The sequence below is a fragment of the Aotus nancymaae genome, unplaced genomic scaffold (assembly GCF_030222135.1).
Source record: "Aotus nancymaae isolate 86718 unplaced genomic scaffold, 86718_ANA_hifiasm-v0.15.2.pri h1tg000014l, whole genome shotgun sequence".
In the NCBI taxonomy this organism is placed as follows: domain Eukaryota; kingdom Metazoa; phylum Chordata; class Mammalia; order Primates; family Aotidae; genus Aotus; species Aotus nancymaae.
The window spans coordinates 99,970,188-99,977,070 of record NW_026988425.1 but is presented as its reverse complement, the minus strand read 5'-3'; the positions used below and the strand labels follow the sequence as shown (position 1 = coordinate 99,977,070).

Genomic DNA, 6,883 nt, shown 5'->3' with positions numbered 1-6,883 from the left:
CATACAAATTTTGTTAGATTTATATCTAAATATTTTATTTTTGGGAGGTGCTAATTTAAGTGGTAACGTGTTTTTAATTTCCAATTTCACTTGTTTATTGCTGGCATACAAGAAGGTGATTGACTTTTGCATGCTGACCCTGTAACCTCATTAAAATCACTTATTATTTCAATTTTTTACAGATTCTTTCGAATTTCTTACATAGGCGATTATGTCATCAGTGAACAAAGACAGTTTTATTTCTTCCTTCTCAATCTGTAAACCTTTTGTTTCCTTTTCTTGTCTCATTGTATCAGCTAAGACATCTAATACAATGATGAAAAAGAGAGAAGAAATTCTTGCCTTGTTCTTGATTTTAGTGAGAAAATGTCTAGTTTCTCACCATCAAATATATTCACTGTGGGTTTTTATGTATGTGGCCTTATCGATTTTACGGAGTTCTCTGTAATTCTTAGTTTGCCGAAAGTTTTTATTATGCCTGAATGCTAGATTTTCTCGAATACTTTTCTGTGCCTATTGATATGGTCATATGGTCATTAAGATTGCATTGAATCTATTGATCAACTTGGGAAGAATTGACATCTTGACAATACTGAGTCTTCCAATCTGTGAATATGGAATATCTCTCCATTTATTTAGTTCTTCTTTGATATATAAGAGCTTTTTAGTTTTACTCATATAGATCTCATACAAATTTTGTTAGATTTAAATCTAAGTATTTTATTTTTGGGAAGTGCTAATTTAAGTGGTAATGTGTTTTTAATTTCCAATTTCACTTGTTTATTGTTTTGAATTTTCGTTTTTAGTCTGTTTATGTGATAAATTACAGTAATTCATTTTTTTATATTAGCCAACTTTGCATAACTGACAAAAGCCCCACTTGGTCATGTGTATAATTCCTTTTATACATAGTTGGATTGAGGCTGCTGCTATGTTGTTGAAGATTTCTGTATCTATGTTCATGAGAGATATTGGTCTGTAGTTTTCTTTTCTTGTAGTATCTGTTTTTGGTGTTAGAGTCACGTTGGACTCACAGAATGAGTTAAGAAGTATCCCTTCTGTTTCTATCCTCTGAAAGAGACAGTGGAGAATTAATACAATTTCTTCTTAAATTTTGGGTAACATTCACCAGTGAGTTCATTGGGCCTGGTGCTTTCTATTTTGGAAGGCTATGAATCATTAATTCTATTTATTTACTTTTTATTTAGTTTTAATATATAATAATTATACATATTTATGGTATACAGTGTTATGTTTTGGTTTAGGTATCACTGTATAATGATCAAATCGGGATAATTGGCACATCATTTCAGTTCAATATATTTAATAGATATAGGCCTATTTAAGTTGTGTATGTCTTTTTATGTGAGTTTTAATAGGTTGTGTCTTTCAAGGAATTGGTTCATTTCATTAAGGTTATCAAAGGTGTGGGTACAGAGTTGTTCATAGTATTTTTTGATTATTCATTTAATAACCATGGGACCTATAGTGATTTCCTCTTTTTCATTTCTGAGAGTAGTAATTTGTGCCCACTCTCCTTCTTAGTTAGCCTGTATAGAGGCTTATCAATTTTTGTTTGTTTGTTTGTTTGTTTTTGAAGGGAAGAGCACTATTTATTAGGCTGTGAGTTTCTCTGTTTTGCCTTTATAGATGCACAACAGGTCACTGAAAGTATACTGAAGGAAATAGGTCAGATGAGCCTAAACACAAGACTTTCTAGGTGCAGTATTGGTACACGGGACCCCAGCAAGGCAGCTGGGCCACTCGTGCCCACTAGGGACAGTCCAGAGACCTTGAGCCAGGGACCCGCGGTCTGCTAACCGATTCTTCCGCATTGCGCTGACAGTTGCCTTGCACTGTGGTTACCATAAAGTAACTCTCACTGGCATTCAAGCTTTATAAAAAACACCTTCATTTTGCTCAAAAGAGGCAAACAATAGGTACAGAGAAGCTAAACTGAACAGCCTCAATAAAATAAAATAAACACCAGCAGTGAATCCTCTTGCTGAAGACTTTGGCTAGAGGGCGTGTGTACCAAAGTTCTAGGCTGTGAAGGTTCACCCACACACTGTTCTTGCCTTGAACACACCAGTTTGGAAATCAGTTATGGATTTTAATGGCCTTTCCAAGGTCAGTGTAGCGATGACTCTTTGGGGCTTTGTTGAAGTGACTGAGCCTTAGCCAAGGCACGAAGATAAGACATGTTAATGGGTTGTGACTCAAAGTCTTTCAAATTTACTTCATACTCATCTTCATTTATGTACTGGTGTTGGCCCATCACTCCAACTGCAGATTTAAACTTCTTAAACTCCTTCTCCTGGATGTCCAGCAGGCTCTGGATTCGCTTCATCACTTCTTGAAAATGCTCGCTGTGGTGTATCCTCAGCAAAAATGGGTTTCCAAATATTCCAAAGACCTCTTTGTGGAAATGTGCCACTGTGACAAGCATCTCCTTCTCTTTGTCTATGTCCATCTGGTCCAAAGGGATTTTTTTATCTGAAGCATCTGCTCGTTGCAGGAGATAAACATTCTAATGGTTCATCTTCTTGATAGACACCAGTGATTTTGTAGCTTACAATTTCTAGCAGCCTAAGTTTCCCTGATGCCTTCTCCCCAGGTTCCACAGCCTTTTTACATTCTTCTAACAGATCCTGGACATACCCATGCTTGTCTGGATATAGCATTATTTCTTCTTCCCTGAATTGGCTGTTTAGCTATATACATTTAAAACTTTGCCAGTTCTCAAAGTCTGTGATTTTCATCTTAAGCTGCCGATAGTAAAGTTTCTTAGGTTGTCTAGCCTTGAAGAATTATAGAAGATCTCTTAAAGTACCTTCATAATTATGTCTAAGGGGGGCCATCCCTATAACCTTGAGACTTGAAAAACTGGAGCAACATTGGATCTGTTTTGAGTCTCTGTGCAACTGTCTGTGCAACCTGAAAATAATTCATCCTATTTGATAACGTAACCACAAATCCAGGATCACTAGGGATTGTTTTATCACAGAAAATGACATCAACACGGTGGTAGAAATCTCGGAAATATTCCTTTGTGGTGGGTAATTCACTGTTATCATTTTCAGGGTCACTCTTCTGAAATACTATGATGTCACCACGCATTTGTTCGTCAAGGGCTTTATCAAGAGACATGTCATAGTCCTGAATTCTCTCTGTTAAATTCTGTTTAACTTCCTTATAGAGGATAAGGCTAGTATGTTGAATAAATCCTGCTCTCATACATAACTGAGAGCAAGTCACGTATTTTACAGGATATTGGTATGTCGATATGCCCACAGTAATTCAAGCTCCACATTTTGGGATCATACATCTTCAAACATAAAATTACAACATGATCTTTATCAAACTTGGGTAAGGTCACTCCACTAGCAGCCAGCTCAGGATTGACTGTTTCCAGGAATGTTGTCCAAGTTATCACTGAGCTCAATCATTGTTTTACTGCCACTGGCTTCATTATCTAACATTGCTGGCAATTTTGTTCCATTCAATCAAATTTGATCTTGTGGAAATCCCATGGTCTGAGAGAGGTTCTGAACAAACATGGCAGTCGAGGAGTTCAATATTTTGAACACCATGTATTTCACTTTTCCTTCATTGTACATGTCATTTCCTTGGTGGCCACAAAACTGGTCCTCTGTGACTATCTGCACTTGCATATAGAGATGGGCTTCCTGCCTCTCCTTCTGCTTCTGAGCCTCGATCCTTTTCTCTTCTTGTAATTGCTCCACCAACTGTTCAGGAATATCATGGTCAGTGACTGCCTGTAAAAAACTTCACTCAGTTTTGATTCCCTGATATAGACTAACATGTAAACATTAGTGCAGTGTCAGACAGACAGGTCATCATCATGACCCCCATAATTGTGCTCAATCGCTTCTTCTTTAGTACACCCTGATACTACATCATCATTAAATTTACACCATTTGCCATCCCCTTTGGGGTTTGGATAAACCACATGATGTCCACCATGATTATCTCCACTATGAACCAGAACTGCATGAAGAATATAATTTTCAGGGTCCTTAGGATCTGTCTTTTGCAAAAATTCATCAAGTGGTAAATGCTCTGGGAATTCAAACTTATCATTGATCTTGATATTTTGGTCCATCTGAGGGTCATACATAAAGCCCATCAGTTATAGATGTAACACTGGAGGCAGTGTTAGGAATTTCACACCTTCTACGGCTTCCTGTAAGCCATGTTCCCCAGTGTCATTTTGTCCCCATTGAGCTGTTCTACTGCCACATAATCCACAAATGAATCAAATATGTTTTTCTGTCCTTTGATACTTTGATGGATAACATAATAATCTTCTCTTCTATCAGACTGATAGTCCACTTCTTTACACTAGCTATAGGACACCATTTTACCACGGAATAATCTGGGTATGGTGCCCTCTACACAGGTGCCTTTCATCTTATGTTCCACATTATCAAGTAACACTCGACAAAGCTCCTGAACATTGTGTTGCATGAAGTATCTAAAGTTTCTCACCCAAATGACTTTGTTAGCTTTTTTGTTCCTATGGGTTTATCACTGTGCTATAATTCATAGATCACTCTTTGTAATGCTAAAGGGACGCTTTTAGATGAATCATACCCCTTGCTTGGTAACATGTACATAGGCTTTCGTAGCTGATTTGTAAAAAATAAAGGCAGTAGAAAGTTGTTCATATAACAAGTGACTCCCTGATGCTTTAATCCCACATAGCCTGTGTGCTGCTTTGAATCCCATGCAACTCCATGGGGAGCATCCCCTGTACAAAGACTTCAAAGGTAACTTTGTCATCACCTATAAATCCTTTCTCAGGATCAGTCACTTCACTCCAGGCCATAAAATCAGAAAATCCCCAATCATTTTCTTTATGGAAGAACAAATGACTAATATGATGACTGAACGATTTTTCATCATCTCTAATTTATTATCTTCAGCACTGCTTGTGCATGACAAGACCACGATGTGGAATCAGATTCAGCTTTGCACTGGAGAAAGAATCCTACGCTTTTTTGGTGTGGTCTGTCTGGATGAAAGCATGGCATCAGCATAATCTTCCATGGCAGATTTCTCACAAAACATGGAGGACTAAGGACCGACTCACCCAGTCTGCTGAAGCCCTCCACAGTGAACTGAAGGGTTGCCGCGGAGCGCCAACTGGCGTCATCTTCCATGTCCTCCTCTGCGTTGTTGGGTTCGTCACTCAGGGCCAAGTTCCCATTGATCACAGGGTTCTGAGTAATTCTTGGTGAGTCATCTGTATCTCCAGCTTCCATCTCCATGTCCGCGGGCTCGCTCAGCTGCTGCTCACCCACTTGCTGCTGCTGCTGCTGCTGCTAATAGTGGTGATTCATTTCGGCCACTGCCTGGGCCTCGCCTGCGGGGTGGCCTCTTCCACCTCCCGCGTGTTGTCAGTGGCAATTTCATTGATCTTTTCAAAGAACCAACTTTTGGTTTTGTTGGCTTTCTCTGTTGATTTTCTGTTTTCAATTTCATTGATTTTGACTCTAATTCTTATTAGTTCTTTTCTTCTGCTTACTTTGGATTTTATTTGGTCTTCGTTTGCTAGTTTTCCAAGGTAGAAACAGATTATTCATTTTGGATCTTTCAACTTTTCTAATATCTACATTTAATGCTATGAATTTCCCTCTACACACTGCTTTCACCACATTCCACAAATTTTGATAAGTTATGCTTTTGTTTTGATTTAGTTTAATATGCTTTTAAGTTTCTCCTGAGATTTCTTCTTGACCCATGTTTTATGTAGAAGTGTGTGATTTAATCTTCATGTATTTTCAGATTTCTCAATTATCTTTCCGTTATTAATTTCTAACTAAATTTCCTTATGGTTTGAGAGCAGACATTGTATGATTTCTATTTTTTTATTTTATTTTAAGTTGCGTTTATGTCACAGAACATGGTCTATCTTGGTGCATGTGTGCTTGGGATAAATATGCATTCTGTTGTTGAAGTGGTTGATAGATGGCAATTATATCCAGTTGATTAACAGAGGTATTAAGTTCAACAACATGTCCTCAATGATGTTTTTGCCTGCTGAATCTGTTTATATCTGGTAAGGAGGTATTGAAGTGTCCATTTATGATAGTGGATTCATCTATTTCTCTTCACAGTTTTTGCCTCTCATAGCTTGATACTCTTTTGTTAGGTGCATATACATTAAGGATTGTTATGTCATCTTGAAATCTGTACCTGTTTATCTTTTTTAATGCCCCTCTTTATTCCTGATAATGTTGTTTGTTGTGAAGTCTGCTCTGTCTGAAATTAATATAATTACTTTTGCTTTCTTTTGATCATTATTAGCATGATATATTCTCCTCCATCATTTATTTTCAATCTGTATTTGTCTTTATATTTAAAGTGGGTTTCTTATGAACAACATATAGTTGGGTCATGTTTTTTCAACCCATTCTGACAATCTCTCTCTCTTTTTTTTTTCACCAGTCTTTTCTGATTTTTTTTTTTTTGTTTGAAGAAAAAAAAAGGAAGAAAGAAAGAGAAAAAGAAAAAAAAAAGAGAATGAAGAGGAAGAAAAAGGAAGAGAAAGAGGGAGAGAGAACAGGAGTATTGCTCTATTGCCCAGGCTAGAATGCAGTCTAAAAATGGGAATCGAAAACCTCCTTTATGCTAATAATTGTGCTTAACAATGGAGACAGGAAGGAATAAGGGAAGAAAATAACAAACAAGCAGCCAACCAATATTTCATTTAAACCCATGAAATGCTATGCAATTATTGAGGAGTGATTTACTTCCAATTATGTAGTCACTTTTGGAATAGGCATGATATGGTACTGATAAGAATGTATGTTTTGTGTATTTGAAGTGGAGAGTTCTATAAATGTTTATCAAGTTT

General features: G+C 37.1%; 1 pseudogene; it reads right to left on the bottom strand.

Annotated features, from left to right (window-relative positions):
* Nucleotides 1-2,100: 2,100 nt before the first annotated feature.
* LOC105722432 (ubiquitin carboxyl-terminal hydrolase 7-like) lies at nt 2,101-5,366 on the bottom strand (annotated as a pseudogene).
* Between the last annotated feature and the right edge of the window lie 1,517 nt (nt 5,367-6,883).